The sequence below is a fragment of the Corvus brachyrhynchos genome, unplaced genomic scaffold (assembly GCF_000691975.1).
Source record: "Corvus brachyrhynchos isolate BGI_N302 unplaced genomic scaffold, ASM69197v1 scaffold26, whole genome shotgun sequence".
NCBI classification, from domain to species: Eukaryota; Metazoa; Chordata; class Aves; order Passeriformes; family Corvidae; genus Corvus; species Corvus brachyrhynchos.
The window spans coordinates 9171441-9184960 of NW_008239324.1; the positions used below are offsets into that span (position 1 = coordinate 9171441).

Consider the following 13520-nt stretch of genomic DNA (forward strand, 5'->3'; position numbering starts at 1 on the left):
AGAATTGTAAGTTAGAAGAGCAAAAAGAAATGAAATTCTGTGGACCTAAACACCTGACATATATCACCGAGCACAGGCCAACAAAGGTTGTCTAATACGCATTTTCTGTATACTTCTGAGGAGATATTTGTTTTAGTTTGGAAAAATCTGTATTCCTACTAGGCCAAACTATCAATTACAGCATCTATCCAGTTTTGGATGTCCTTGCAATTTTTAACTTCTTTCCTTTTTCTTCTTCTGATTCCATTCCATTCCATTTATTTCTCATGCTATTCTCTTGCCATTGCCTCCATCAATGGCTCAGTTCTTCCCAGTAACTGAAATACTCTGATTTAAGCACCTTTGTGTTTTCTGGTAAATTGTTCAAGCAGCTATTTACTGTCCTGCCTATGATAATTAGTGTTTTATTTTCCCACTCAGAAAAAAAATGCTCTTTAAGTTAACCACTGTAAATTGTGTACATTGTTGTCTTAGAATTGGCCAAACATTCATGAGCACCACTTCTGCTGAAAAAGAGACGGGTCCAGTGACCTTTGTGGGAACTGTGATAGCATTTAGAAAAGAAATGTAACAGACTTTTGCTCTCTACGTGCAGGATCACGTTTTTCCAGTTTCTTAACAAAGTAATCACTGTACTTTCTAGTATGACAACTGCCAGATTAAGATTGTTTCGTGATCAGAATTTAAAAATGATCTGATGACAGTAAAAGTAGCTGATAAAGATGGAGGAGGCAAAAAAATAATCTCTGCAATCTTCTTCCATATGGAACCTCTCCTCATCTGTGGCTGTAAATCTCAAGCAGGAGTAACTGGGAAGCCTCTTAGTTTGCCTCTGAGTTATCCCCTTCCCTTCAACTCCCTGACCCCAAACTTTTCTTTATTCCCTGGGCAGTGTAAACTCATACTTTCATCTTTATAGCCTTGAACAGTAATGTTTGAAACACAAGTACATGGGAATTACTGTACTGAAGGAGAGCTCTAGTTTTGCTGTCCAGCATTCTGACTAATAGAGGTCATCTGTGAAGTGCTCATTAAGTTTGTCTTAATATCTAAAACCCAGAGTTTTAAATCACTTCAAATAATTCTTTGTCAGCATTAAGTAAAATTCTTTGTTTCAACCACAATGTATCTCAAGAATTTATCTATGTGAAATCTATTCCCTCTGTGAATCTTACTTAATTTATGGCTTTAGCAAAATGACATGGTAAGGAGTCCCAAAATCTAATTATGTGTTGTGTGAGAAAAATTATTTTCCTTTTATCAGTTCCTAATTTACCCCACTTCAATTTAATAACTAACTCATTTTGTTGTATTATGGAAGAGAAGAAGAAAAGCTCCCAGTTGACCTTCTTTATAGCTTTCATTACTTCTTAATACACTTTTTGTCATGCCTGTTCCTATTCGTCTTCTTTTCAAGAAAATAAACAAAATAAGTTTTAAAGGCAATTTATCCTTATCTAAGAGGGTTTTTTTTTCTTCCATCATACTTTTCTGCTTCTGTGAACCCCATTTCTTGAATATCCCTCATGAGACGCAGAAAATCTCTAGGTGTTTTAATCCACATTATTTAATTCTTTTCCTTATATAGTAAAACTTTCTTTTCTTTTTATGAGCTCCCATTCCCACTGCAGGCCATGCTTCAGGTCTTCACAATATTGGTTAGATGTCCTTCCTGGATTATAGGAGCTCAGAACTTGCTAAGATGAATGACTAATTCCCATTGCCTCCCCAATGTACATTAATTTTCATTTATCAATATTGAATTTTTTCAACAGTGGCTTTAACTTACATTATTAAGCCATTTGAAAGACACCAACTGCTCTACAAACACTGGATTTTGTCATACTTGGGAACTAGAAATGTTTTGTCAAAATAAGAAGACAAACAGATTTGAAGACTGACACAATTATGAAAAATTCCTCGTCCTTTCATAATTGTTTAACTGAGGCACAGAATGAATATCTTTTTTGGGATTTGGGCACCTGCATTCTGGGACTAAGGAAAAGGGTTCAGTCTGGCCTTATAGAGACGAGGTCCAATATGGACTTTCCAACCTGGTTTGGTTCATTTAGAGGGGACTCCAGGTTTCTAAACAACCATCTGCTGCCGTCATCTCCTGTACCAGGATTTCACTGGAATGGATATAGAGTGGACTTTAACTCTGAACTATATGTAATGTAAATGAGCCATTGGAATGTAATGATTTACTGCACATTCCACCACATTTCTATATTTCTTACCCCCAGTGCAATGGCTGACAAATTTTATTCAAAAGCCCTGGGAAGGAGAACTGGAAGTTTTGTGTTGAGCTTTGAGTGTGTCCTGATTAAGGGCCTTTTCTGAGTTTGACATCCTCTGCCATTGTTCCTGTGTTCTGCATTTGAAGTGCCAGGGAAGGGATGCCCAGGGTGTCTTTATCATGATGGTAGAAATTTGCTATAGCTCAGCAAGAAGGCACTGAACTGCTTACAAGTAGTCCAAGAGCCCCTTCCTTGTTCATATTTCATGTGACACATAGATTACCTTCTTGACTGCTTATATTTCCTAGCTCTAAATGCTGTGCTATTTGTTTGATGTGCATCTTAGCCAGGATTCAGCATAATTCCTATGAATTGATTTAACAATCTTTGTCATGTGGTTATTGAACTTAAGAGGTTTAAATCTATCTGTCACTGAGCTGCACTGTTCCTTAGCACTCTTTTTCTTCACCTTCCTCAACTCTCTAGTGTCACTGGTGCATTTTTGGCACTAAATCTGGCCCTGCTGCTCCCTCGACAGCCTCATTAACTTTATCCTGAGGTGTGGATTTTTGTTTGTAGCCTTTTCTGAACCCAATCTCATCAGTAGATCAATTGTAATTGTGCTCTGAAATGGTGCTTGTTGTGATTACGAAAGCTGGGGTATTTATCCGTTTGGTTTTAGGGACTTGCATGTGCAAGTAGTACTTGTTTCTCCTGCTTTACAACCTCCTGACATAAGCAGTTATTTTTAGGTGTGTAACTTAGGTTGTGAGCATCTGATGTATAAGAACTGCTTACAGAGCAGGAGTGTCTCGTTACAGAGTGTGTACCTGCAGTATATGAGTGCTCCCATGAATTCCTCATTTTATTCTTCACTGACACTGTATCTGCTTAGTTTCAAGGGCATTGCAGAGTGGCAGTGGGGGTGGGATGTAGAAGGCAGCTTGCTGCTGACAATTCTGGCATAAACATTCTTTGTAACAGACATAATTTGGATACCAGGCTGAATTTTCAGCGGTAATTAACAGGTTGAGTAACCTCAGCAGTTGTTTATAAAGTACCTGCAGAAGTTGTTCTCTAGAGGGTGGGCATTTTAGTATTGAGCAATTTATACTCTGGCAGATACACTCTGTGAACAGCACTTTACCTGATCCAAATTCACATTGTGTTAAAATTGGGTTAGGTTCCCCATAAAAGCATTAGAATTATTATGCAAGAATGCTCTGCGATAAATTTGGAACAAAATGAGGATGCTAAAAATAACAGGTTTTATATTTCACGCATGTATTTTTCTGTGGCAAAAATATTGATAAAAATATTTTTAATTAATATACCTCTGCTCCAGAAAAGTGAACTTATTGCAGAAGAGAAAAGCACAGAAAGCATATTTTGAATGCATATACTAGATCCTATGAGCTTCAAGATATACCAATACAACCAACATTTGGCTTGTTGCTAAGGGCATTATGTGAACATTTGTATACCTAAATCATGTAATATCACTACTGTGATAGTTGTTCATCTTGTTTTTCTGAAACCCTTGAAGCTGGTCTGGTAGAACTAGGGGGAAATAACGTCCTAGCACACAAAATGGTAAGAAAGCTGTTGGTGTCTTTAGGCAAGACAGTGAAAGACCATCCAAGTCAGTTTGTGAAATGTAACACAATTTTAATTTACTTCTCTGACTCACGTGGCTGTTTGGAGCACTCTGCAGGCGGAGGGAAAGTCTCTCTACAGTGAAAACCCAGAACAAGAACATATCAGTGGCTGCACGCGCTGCTGTTGACACCAACACCTGGCCTCTCCCGTGGGTTGTTCCAATTTGAAGCCAAAAGAGCTAAAGCAGCTGGGCAATTTTAATGTAAGAGAAACCAGCTAGGGGCAACTGTATTTTTAAATGCTAACAATAATCTTTAATAGATTTCAACTACCAACTGGTATAAGTTAGATATAGTGCTGCTGCTCCAGATGTAAGAAGAGCTGGCCAAGTTTCAGCAAATCAGGCACTGTGATGTGTTTCAAAAGTGCTTCCATCAAACCATTCCGATTTGGGAAGATATCACTGTTAATTATCACTTATTCTACTGAGAGTACTAAAGAAGATAGCCAAATGCTCCAAGATAGACCAAAAAGGATCATAGATTTTTCTCTTTCAGGTTTTTGTGACTGGGTATAAAATGTGCTTCAGTATGCTTGTATGGAAACATGTATAAAGGAAAGGAAATGGAGCAGGCTGGATTTGTTCTCAGTGAAAAAGTTCAGGATGTGAAACCTAATAATGTCTCTAAAATATCTAAAAGTATAATAAAGAGGGTTTGAAGGAAATCGGAGGTATTAAAACAAAGCGCTTTCATATGCATGTATTCAGCAGTACAGAGGTAATAACATACATACATACATACATATATATATATATATATATATAATATATAGTACAAGTCCTTAAATCCAATGGTGTTACTGGAGAAAACACTACAGTCTTTTCAAACCCTGAAGTTTAGTTTTTCTGTTTGATCGGTTGTGTTGCAATATCCTACAATGGTGCTGCACTGATAAAGAGATGCCCTTTCTGTACAGGTAATCAGGTATCACTTACATGCTATCTGTATTTAAAAAAAACTGTGCTGTGTGAGCTTGCTGAAGTTGTACTGGTATAAAATACTAAGCATTTAGACTTAGAGCTGTTTTCTGTTTCTGTAGACTTTGATTTGTTTTCTGTTCTTGGGAATCAAAGGGAGCATTGCTATGTCCTATCTTAGGTGTGTCTAGGGGTGTAACTGTTAGAAGTATTAAAAATCCTCATGCTTGTATGGAAACAGACAGATTATAGCCACATCCTTGTTTACCCTTTGGTTCCTAATAGAGGGGGGGAAAAAGGCTACAGTTAAGAGAATATTTAGAAATGAGTTTAGAATATGAATGGATATTTTAATGTAATTTCATTAGTATGCAGTGGGCTGACAGGAAAGGATGCTGAGAAATACACATTACCTCATCTTGGGATAACTCCTATCTCAGTCTATTATTATTTATATGTTCTATTACTGTGCTTTATTCCTTGATGAAGCGCATGTGCTATGGAGGTCCAAAAAATGTGGTTTCATACTGAAGTGCAATGTGGCATTGTTTGATGTGATCTGTTTCTTCTTGTCATTCAAGCCCATATAAAGGAGATGTGTAATACTGCCAAACCTGAATTGACTGGTATCACTCATGAATATTTATCATGTCTCTGATTTGGTTTTTTTCTACTTTATTCCACATAATATTGCTTCTGACCAGATTAGTGATGGTGACAGTGGTGTTGGCAGGACAAAAGTAATGACCAAACCAGATTTCTGACTAGACCTTAAGAATTTTCTGTGTCCATTTTGGGCAACCTGGGAGGCCTGAAATGACAGCTGTGAAATACAAACATAACTTAGTCCAGGAGGGGGCTACTCTAGAAGTCCATATATTCACAAGCAGTGTAGAAGAGTGGAATAAGAAGCAGTTATTTCTGGCAACATATGCTGCTACCCTATAACTCTGGCCAAGGGGCAAGTTTAACAAAGTAAAGGAAGTGCTCGCTCATTTTATGAATGATCCACTTGTAGTATTCATTAAGGTGTTGTGGAAACTAAAATTATAAACGGATGCACAAAGATGTAACACAAATTCATGTCATTAAGTCCACCTGTTATTAAATGTGATGGTCCACATGAAAACTTCATCTCAGAAAGCTTTGCCTGGGAGGAATACTTTGGAGAGGATGCTTCCATACAGTCCCTGCTTCCTGGTCTTCAGTTATCTCCTCCTGGTCAATGTCAAAGGCAGAAATAGTATCCTAGTTTGCAACTGTAAAGACACCACATTGGGGTTTTACGTGGCTCTTTTACTTACAGGAGGTTGCAAATTTGCTAATACTTCAGCAGTCAGTGAATTCCAGACTCTTGGGTCCCAGTCTATTGTTGCAGAGTGTTTTACCCATGAACGTATTGTAAAGATGCAATGTGTGTGTTATCTCCCTTAAACATAGGTGCAGAAGCTTATAAACTGCCATTCTGCAGTTCCTTGACTGGGAAACTTGCCCTCCAATACACACATTTGGTACTCGTACATTATCTTTTGGCTTCCCATGCACATGCCCATCTGTTCTGATGGCATTGTGCCTGCTCACAAGATGGTGTGCCAGCTTCACTAGACAATGATGCCAATCAAATAAGAGTTGCTGCAAGTGCTTTCTTTTCTAAAAGTAGCCCCTCTCAAGTGAAAGCAATGCTATAATGGTGCCACTTGTCTTCTTTTTCCTGTTTACACCTGCTGACACTTATTCTCCAAGATAGTGCTGGAGCAGTAAAAGAGAGGAAGAGCTGCAACATGGGATAACTCAGGATTGTCAGAAAATACAGGCAGAATCACCAGAGGAACTTCAAAAGGCATTTTAAATGTAGAGCTCGCTGACCATGTTGGTCAGGGGCAGAACCAAAAGAAGGCAGAAATATTTAATTGTAAAGAAAAGCTTGAAAATAACTCTATCACTGGCAAAAAAAGGGAAAAAAGCTTTGTATATGTGTTACTTGTGTGAGTGTACACACAGCTTTGGAACCATAAGCTATAAAGCTCAAAGGTGCAGGTAAACCTCTTTATTCTGTTGTCTGTTAGTGACAGGTACCTGTTCAACTCACAAGAAACTGAGAACTATACCTAGGAAAAATCTGACATAAAAGTCAAATTGTTTGACAGTTTGTTATAAGTTGTATAACCAGCTAGGACTGGAAAGAACCTGCTTTTTCCTTTCCATTTGTTCTATAAGCCAAAATTAATTCAGTATTTCACATCTGAACGTATAATGCCACTTTCCATGTTTTCTGCTTTCATTTGAAAGGATATCAAATCTGAGAGCACCAGTTTAGACACAATATAGAACATTTTGATACAGTCTGCAAAGCTTTGAGAGGTGTTAGTATCCAGAAATTAATCGGAGAACAAAGAAATGATAGAGAAGGATCTGAGGTGACATATATTTTCTGCATTTTGCCATTTAAAAATGTTTGTGGACTATAACTGAGTGTGTGTTAGTGTAGTTCTGAAACTCTGATAAAATCATGACCCTTTTAAAGTATATAATCTAATTTTTCCTTTCAGAATGCTTGCTCAGCTTGGTATTTTCCCCTCCCTAAATAGAGTTACTAGCACCTTATTTTTAAATTGTGAAGTCAAGAGTTAATTATTGAATTTGCATAGCATATGGTAAGAAACTGTGAAGCAGTTCCTGAGGTGCACAAACCTTGCATTATTAATCCATGGAATTACTGGGGAAAAATTAATCTTACACAGAAATAAAGAATGACTCTCAGTTCTTACTTATGATGATCATCTTGATACTTGAAAGCCCCTTAATAGCCCATTAGCAACCCATTATAGTGATCTTTCTGCTAAGGTGACCATCTCCTGTAATGACAGATGTGATTAAACACAATACATCTTCACGGCTTTCGGATTGGTTAGCACTTGATCCAGAATGCAGGCATTCCAATGGCAGAAAGACGAGAAACTTAGATTATTGTTTCCAAGAACAAGCTGGGCAGAAACAAAATAAAAGTTGACTAAAGGACAACTAGCTTTCCCTTACTGATGTAAAGGGCAGCCTAGAGAAAAATGTATTTTCTAATTCTCAAATGTATGAATAAAACACCAAAACAGAAGAATAGTGATTATTACCAATAAGCAGCAACTGAAGATACCAGTGTCTGCATGAGGTTCTTGAAACTTTTGAAATTATTTTCATAATTTTTTTTGGTTTGTCTTCTAGTGGAATATTGATGCGCAAAACAAAATAGGAGAGGTATCCATATGGAAAGAGAGAGTGTTTTACGGTTGACACAGACACTAATAAAGGTCAAAGATTAAACAGTCACAGAAGATGAAGTGAGCTTCCTAAAGTGTCCAGAAAATTGAATATCAGATCTAGGAATATAATCTGGCTTCTGAGATGCAGACGTATGTCCTATCTGGGTCAAACCATTACCTTTGAGGCCAATAGCTTAGACAATGTCTAATTAGCTAATATTTTGAAGTGATTGGACATGAGTAAGCAGTGATAGGACCTAACACTTGTACAGAGATAAAAAGGTAATAGTCCATGAACTTTTACTGGCTCTGCAAAGAGAATTACTAAATTTTACATTCATAAGGGGAATTGATTTAGGAGGGTACCTGGTATTATATAGACACACTGTTCATAGCTAAAGGTATTTCACAATGTCAGAGTCCTCTTCAGTCACAGAAAATGCATAAATCTCTATTACATTAAAAACCTAAAAGCCAGCTTTCAAATTTCCCTCCTTAGAGAACAATAAAAGTCAATCATTGACCCAGAAAAGCTCAAATAAATCTTTACTTATAATTTACAACAAAACAACTTACATCAAACATTTTCTGAGGGAGAGAGATGTGAATGACTCATTGGAAAATGTAATCCGGACTAACCCTTGGCCTTTGCTCTCTCACTCGGGCTGCTGCTACCTGCAGCTGTTCACTTAATGCAGAAGCATCTCCATTCTACAGAAGAGTTGAATCCATTGCATACCAGCATTATTGGGACATGGGATTAACACACTGTAAACAAGATTTGTCTTATCACATCTCGTAGCAAGAGACTGCTATGTAGAACTGTAAATTGTCATGAAGCTGTCTCCTTAATCCTTTCTGCATTCATTTTTATTAGATTTCTTACTGCTTCCTTCAATCATGTTTGCAGATTATTAAAAGTAGGAGTTTGGGAAAAAGCAGTCTTTTGAGCTGTCAACTCTGACACTGCTGCATAGACAGAATGCGTATAAATAAAAACCCTCCTAATGTTTGCTTTAGTATATTTGATGCAGTAGCATGTGTAATTGTGCTGTTAGCTGCAAGTCCCCAGGTGAGACTGGAAGTGATTTTGTCTCCCTTATCGTGGCTTGATGACTTTCCTAATACTAGAGGAACACTTTTGTATTAGGATGTTAGGCTGGTAGAACTATCAGATTGATACTGAAATAATTTTGGTTTGTTAAATTCTTATCTTCATTTCCATTTTAACACTTCAAATTTTCAGTGTTTGTCAGCAATAAAGCACCTACAGTAATAAAAATAATGGAAAGAACAAGGGAATTGTGTTCAAGGCAGGGGAGGAAGGGGAGGCTTGTTCACTCTACAGAGAGATAAGGGAGAGACATGTGGGGTACCATGCTATAGTCGGAGTTCTTCCGTGTAACAGCTTTGTGAAGTCCTGAAGTTAATCAACGAAGGAAGCAGACAGAGCACACCTGTATCTCTGGTCAGCCTCTCTTAAGTTCAGCACAGTCCCCTCAGGGTGCTGCTGGGTTTGTATCTGTTAGACAGAGCTGTTCGTGACCTTGTAGGAAATCTCCATCTGTTACCCAGGAAGAACATCCCACCATGCCCATTCCTCCTGCCCAGCTTTTGCTATTGTAACCTTTCCATTATTTTTTCAGGACAACATGATAATGCTTTCTCATTTCAATTTCTCTGCAGCTTATGACACAAATCCCTCTTTAGAATATTTGCTTCTTTGATCAGATGGCCCAAGTGCCTTCATAGTGCTTATTTCCCACAGCAGTTAGCTAACAAAACTCCTCCTATTGGCTATAATTTTTTCTCTTGTTTCTAGCTTCTGCATAGCTTCTCTAGAAATACAGCACCTACAGTCCTCCTTTACTGAAACCTGAAAAAAGAAGTATTTCTTTTTAATTGCTGGGTTTTTATGGGTTTCCCATTCCTGATTCACAGCTGTCCTTCCTCTAGGGTAGAAGACCACCACTGTAAGCACCTTTTCCTGCTGTGACTCCTCAGGCAGGTGTTACAGGCTGTATTTCTTCTGAGCCCCATCAAGGGACTTATATAAACCTCCTTAAGCTGTGAGTAGTTAGTATATCTTTTATTGTAAGCTGTTAGGAATAATGTTTCAAAACAAAATCTAATTAATCACAGAAGTGAGTAAAAGTGAATAATTAAATGGAGATAAAAAGTATAATTCACACAAATGCCTAATTATTGTCAGTTTATTACAATTTTCAAAATCTCCTGTGTGTCTTAATTCACTTGTGAAAGTGGGAATACAGCTCCTCTATCACTTAAATAGTTTCAGAAATGTTGTATACCAGTTCTTGGTCCTTCCCTTGAATCTATTTTATGTTCTATAGTTTATACACAGATATCTGTCATAGAGCAGACTAGCACAGTGCTGGATCATTAAATATTAGGCTAATGTTATACTGAACTGACTGAAATGCCTGAGAAGGGGGAGAAGAAGGTTTTACTGTGCTTTGTAGGTTTTATGATAAATTATATTCACATTATTTACATTAATTTATGGGAGTCTGAGTGTGTCTAATGGTGTCAGGATAATTAGAGGGAAATATTTTATGGTTTGCAAGGAACAGAGCTCTGTTTTCCTTCATGACTGAGGCCTGGATACAAGAAGATAAATGACTCTGGTACCAGAACACATTTGATCAGGTTCATTATACATGGTTTTACACATCTTTGAATTCTGACTGACTCGGCAAAATGGAAAGAGCAGTGTCATGTCTTGGGGTGCACTCAAATAAGAAAACTTTTGGCAAGAGGCATCTTTACCTACCTTGGGGAGTTTGAGCAGTAAGAAAACCAGAGCTGGCTAGTTTCACTCAAAAGGACATTTCTCCAATGGTGTGATATCTTCACTGTTCCTTGGGGCTTGAGATTCAAAATTGTATTATTGCCTGGATGATTCCAAGGAGCTTAGTACAAGAGGCAGACTAAAGCAGGCCTGTTCTCCCAGGAAATAGCAAACCCAGGCAGAATTTGCCCACAGGATTGGAGGCCGGTGCCATACTGTGGATGGAAGAGGCCAAGGGATGGGGCAGGAACTGGAGCAGGGTGTTCTCGTGAGCCAGTTAGCCCACAGATTTGTGAAACTTCACAGGGATCATGGACACAGATCCTGGAGAAAACAAAGAAGAGAACAAGCACAGATTTTTGTCATTCTGCTTCTGCTGCCTAGCACTGCACAGGCTTTCCCAAATCACTCCATGGTCAGATTGAGACTATGTGCCAATGCCTTCTCAGTGAAACCACATGGAACACATTCGAGAAACTAATCTTATCAGAAGCTGCTTTTTGAAATTCATGTAATAATTGAACCATTTGCAAACTTCCCTACTGGTTTCTGTTTGCTGTTGCACTCAGGCACACTGGGATGGATGCCCTGTGTGCAGATTAATCTAGCATTAATTCTGCAGTTGAGCAAAGAGGAATTAAAGTAATAAGGCAAGGAGATGAGCATATAGGCTAAATCAAAAGTAGACGTCCTGTGTATGGATGTTAAGAAGGGAAAAGACATGGTCTTCAGGGTGGAAGTGGATGGAATGAAAGGACTGAATGGCAAAACAAATATCAATGGTAAAGTCTGACTCCATTTGATAGCAGTACTGTTAATTCCAGATATTCCAAAGTCTTAATGCCAGTTAAAAACAAAAAATAAAATCACACTTGCTTAATGAAATAATTAATGTTGTTTTCCCTTTATTTTCTTTTCATGAGTGTAATTTAGGGAATAGTCCTGCCAAAATTTTTTGTCTTTTTTCCCCACAACAAATGAAGTGTAGAAGTATATTCTCTTTTTATAGTAAAAAGATCAGGGTGTGCAGCAGGTCGGGTGTTCTTGTTTCTTATGTTTCTGAATCTGCCATGGCCCTGCAGGGTGATTCAGATTAGCAGTTTTCCTGCACTTACATGCTTTGCAAAGCAGGTTGAGAGCTGTGGGTGTGAGGTACTAAGAGACCAATCATGTACTGTGGTTATCCATATCCAGAAGGCTTCCTTCTGTGCCAAGTTCCTGGTAGGTTTATTTCCTGTTCTCTCATGTACACCAAGGAACCACAAGAAAAACTGGGTAGTTTTTGCTCTCATCTCTCCTAATCCGTGGTGTCATTCCTCAAGCAGTCTGAATATCTACTGGTATAACACATTGTTTAACATTTACCTCTTTTGTGGTTATATAATCGTTATCTTGGCTTTCAGTGGAAGTTTATGTGAGTGCTCAACTTATTTGGAAACATTTTTTTTTTCATTTCATTTTTCTTCTAAAATAATTAATTTCGAAAATGAAGTCCATATTTTGTATTTCCTGGCTGTTTCTCTTTACTCTGCCCTGGAATATACACGTTCCCTCCCGGTATATTTGTGTTTTACTTTCTGAAACCTGGGAAGAAATTTGGAATAGTATCCATTCTTCCAAGTATTTTCTTTTAAGTTTTTGCTTAGATTTGGTCTTATCTTGCCTTAATGTGACAATAAGCACTTCTCATAAGAATTTCAAAGAATACAACCGATGACTCAGTAATATTACCATTATTTTCTATTCCTCAGTGTTTTGAAACAGTAGAGCCCAAATTTTTGAGCTTGAACTTAAATTTTATTAACTTACAAGTAACATATAAAATGTTTTTGAACCTGCTCCTTTAAATCACTGATATTATTGGTGAGGGAAGAGCTTTGCTTCCAAAAAAAGCTTTTGTCTCACTCTAAGTGAAATTGCTCATAGCAATCTTAAATGTGAACTACAAACTAATAGAGTTTCTCTTTAGCAACTGCTGTCTTTCCCAGTGTATGAGCTGTATTCTGAGATTTGAATATGTAAAATGACTAGGTCAGGCTGTCTTGAGGATATAAAAATTATTGGATGAAGTAAAATTTTGCCCGAAATTAAATTTGCAGAAAATCAAATATCTGTTGTTTAGTTCTTAGCAGATGTTGAAAAGGTTTTCTTGGATGCCGTCCTTCTTGATGGTATGTCTTTTGATCTGAAGCCAAATAAGAAATCTGGATGCTAGTCTGGATCTGGAAATTTTCTGTAAATAAGCATATTAGTTAAGTATGTAAATCTGCTTATCATCACTTAAGGAACATTGCCAGAGTAAGAAACATCTGGAGCTCAATATCAGCTAACTTATTAATTCACATTTTTAGTATGTTTCATCCAGAGTATTGTAGGATTCTGTTATCTCAATTGCTTAAGTCAGCTTTATCTAAAAGGCAATTAGTTGTAAGTTCTGTTGTTTACATTTAGACACATATGAAATCCACGGAGTGTAGTTTTATAGGCCTACTCACCCAGCTTCCCAGAGCTGTTAGAAATAGGCCAGTACACACTGTGGTACGAGTAACTCAGCTAAAATAATCCTGGCTTTGAAACACCAGTGCTTTCTTCCACGAGAGACAGATTCTGGAAATAATTTTTCCTGCTTAACGTTT

The 13520-nt window shown here is 37.6% G+C and overlaps 1 long non-coding RNA gene across 6 annotated transcripts in view; it reads right to left on the reverse strand.

Annotated features, from left to right (window-relative positions):
• The window catches only part of LOC108448351, a 60429-nt gene that overhangs the window by 17381 nt on the left and 29528 nt on the right, over window positions 1-13520 (reverse strand). For all 6 annotated transcript variants that reach the window (XR_001864244.1, XR_001864243.1, XR_001864242.1 and 3 more), the window contains one exon: window positions 10867-11208. This is a non-coding gene — a long non-coding RNA (uncharacterized LOC108448351). The remainder of the gene's footprint in view (window positions 1-10866; window positions 11209-13520) is intronic.